The 3,200-nt window shown below is 53.2% G+C and overlaps 1 pseudogene; it reads left to right on the top strand.

The window, feature by feature from the left end:
- Positions 1-131, top strand: part of LOC108298958 — a 2,096-nt pseudogene extending 1,965 nt beyond the window's left edge.
- Positions 132-3,200: the final 3,069 nt, after the last annotated feature.

The following is a 3,200-nucleotide window of genomic DNA, read 5'->3' as shown; positions in this document are numbered from 1 at the left end:
CGGAACCTCATGGCCGCCTACCTCAGACAGATATCCAGGACAATGCAGATGGGCACAGCTCCAGCCAGGATGCTGGTGCCTGCATGCACCTGGTGATTTGGAAGGTCCGAGAAGATGCCAAGACCAAGTGATGACACCTGCCCGCCTCCTGCCCACCTCTCTTGCCGCCCCCACTTGTCCTTAGCCCCAGGCCCCTTCCAAACAATGCAATAAATCTCCAGTAACCTGTTCACCTGGCGAGGCAGCCCAGAGCAGTGGGACGAGCCGGTGGCTGGAGAACGCCTCGCCCAGCCCATGTCCTGCCTCAGCGCCTCGCACCCCTCCCCACCCTCTGCCCCCCAGATCTCTGGCGTCTCTATAAACTGCTGCTGAAGAGACCAGGAGCAAGCTCACCCCCAACTGGCCCACAGCCCCCCCTGCCCCTCTGGCCAGGCCCTCGCCCCACCTCCCAGGTGGCAGCCGACACCTCTGCTCCTCACTTGGGTCGCGGAGTGGGCTTGTCCCAGGTTTGTTTGAGACAGTCTTTTTTTATTTTGTATTGCTATTTTTATTATTTTGATTTAAACCTGATGAGTTGCACAGCCCTTTACCACTGGGAAGAGTGGGCCTGCTGTCTTCCCACCTGGGGGTTGGGGATGGGTCAGACTCCAGCGGGGGCCAGAGCCACACAGCCCGGCATGGGCTGGACCTGCCTCTGGGCTCCAGAGGCTGGCCTGCCTTCGGGGCAGCCGGCTTCCACCACTCGCTGCCCCACCCCTGCACTCCGTGACCTCGGAGAACCTCATTAGCCCCAGGGCCTGCTGTTCCCGGAGCCCACCAGCCTCCAGACACTGTCTTCCCACCGGATCCCCATCTTCCTTCACAGGCTCTCTGGATCCCCTTTCCCTCACCTCCAGTCAGGGACAGAATAAATGTTTGTATGGATTTAAAAAAAAAAAATCTCTCAGGCCAGGTGCAATGGCTCATGCCTGTAATCCCAGCACCTGGGGAGGCTGAGACGAGAGGATCACTTGGGCTCAGAAGGTCGAGGCCAGCCTGGTCAATAGAGCAACACCAGGTGTCCACAAAAAATCAAAAATTAGCTGAGCGTGGTGGCAGGAACATGTGATTCCAACTACTCGGGAGGCTGAGGCAGGAGAATTGCTTGAACCTGGGAGGTGGAGGTTGTTATGAGCCAAAATCACACCACTACACTCCAGCCTGGATGACTCTAAAAAAAAATAAAAAGTAAAATTTAAAATAAATAAAAATAAAATCTTTTTTTTTTTTTTTGAGAGGAAGTCTTGCCCTGTCGCACAGGCTGGAGTGTAGTGGCAAGATCACAGCCCACTGCAACCTCTGCCTCTCGGATTCAAGCAATTCTCTGCCTCATCCTCCCAAGTAGCTGGGATTACTGGCTCCCGCCACCATGCCTGGCTAATTTTTGTATTTTTAGTAGAGACAGGTTTCATCATCTTAGTCAAGCTGATCTGGAACTCCTGACCTCATGATCCACCTGCCTCAGCCTCCCAAAATATTGGAATAACAGGGGTGAGCCATTGCACCCAGCCTCTTTCTTTTTAATAATTGGATTGACTTTGGTCTATGTTCTCCCCTGGGGCCCAATTCTTGTCTGGAGTGGGGCCTTCCTGGGCACTGCAGGGTGCTGAGCATCGTCCCTGGCCTCCACCACTCCATGCCAGGAGCACCCCGTTCTAGGGTAGTGGCCCAGGCTGCAAAGGAGGTGAGTCTGGGAGCTGGGCATTTCACATCGGGGTGACCCAGCCTGGGTGAGGGGAGGAGGCCTCCATGAGATAACTCAAGCCAGGAACCTGCTCCAGGCAGGGTCCAGCCTCCCATGGCACAAAAGCCCCAGGTCCAGGGCCCCTGGAGATGTTTTAAAATCCAGTTGGCAAAAGATGAATAAAATACTTGTGAGTGTATAATCATGAGTCCAGTCTGGATTCTGTTTGTTTTTGTGCAGAGACAATTGTAAAATACAGTTTTGGATTTCTTTTTATTGAGACTGAATCTTTCTGTGTTGCCCAGGCTGGAGTGCAGTGATGGGTTCTCAGCTCACTGCAATCTCACCTCCCAGTTCAAGTGATTCTCCTGTTTCAGCCTCCCGATTAGCTGGGACTACAGGCACCCGCCACCACACCTGACTAATTTTTGTATTATTTTTAGTAGAGATGGGGTGTCCCCATGTTGGCCAGGCTGGTCCCAAACTCCTGACCTCAGGTGATCCACCCACCTCGGCCTCCCAAAGTGCTGGGATTATAGATGTGAACCACCTCACCTGGCCAACTTTGGACTTTTTTGAGTAAAGGACGTGGCCCAGGAGGGCAAATGTGCCCCAGGCCCTGAACATCTTAACATGACCCTGTAGCTGAGTAGAACCAGCCAGGGTAAGGGTTCTAAAGGCTGGGAAAAGGGAATTCAGACAAAGAATTTCTGATGACAGGTGAACCCTGCTGCTGGCTGTGGCCTCCTTCCTGGCACAGGCTGTCTCCTGTTGAATCAGCACCTGAGTTGAATTAGTTGAATTTGCTTGAGTTACGTTGAATTAGATGTTGAATTAACATGTAGGGTGGCCTTGGGCTGTCAGGCCCTCACCTAAAGTCCATTGTCTCAAGCCACTGCCTCATGGACCAGCAGGTGTCTACACTGCCTGGAGTAGGGGAGAACCTACATTAATTATTTGGAAAAAAATGCAGTCTGTTCCCTGCTCATAGTAGTAAACTTCTAATGGGACACATGGCAAAAACCAGGGGGATCCCCCCAGCTGCTGGAATTCACCTCCTTCTCTCCCCATTCAGGGTGTGGGTTTTAATGTGTGCAACTCCTGGGGCCTCAGTAGGAGAGATGGTCATGGGACAAAGAGTCTCTTGGGGGTTCGTGGATTCCCCTAACCTAGGGGGAGTCTCGATCAGGGGCGACCCTGCCCCCAGGGGACACTGGGCAATGTCTGGGGACATCTGCGGTTGTCAGGACTGGGGGTGCTCCCAGCATGGAGTGGGTAGAGGCCAAGAGATGCCACTCAGCACCCTGCAGTGCCCAGGACAGCCCCAGCCCAGAGAACAATCTAGCCCCAAATGTCCACAGAGTCAACCAAAAGAGACCCTGATTTAATTATGTGGGGAAAAAAAAGGAAAGATCAAGGGACCCTGGCTATGCCAATGGACTCAGACTGTGGCAGCAGGTGAATCCTGAATGAAAAG

Source organism: Cebus imitator, unplaced genomic scaffold (genome assembly GCF_001604975.1).
Source record: "Cebus imitator isolate Cc_AM_T3 unplaced genomic scaffold, Cebus_imitator-1.0 Scaffold1278, whole genome shotgun sequence".
NCBI lineage: Eukaryota > Metazoa > Chordata > Mammalia > Primates > Cebidae > Cebus > Cebus imitator.
Note: the sequence above shows the minus strand (reverse complement) of the source record. Positions and strands in the feature narration are given on the sequence as shown.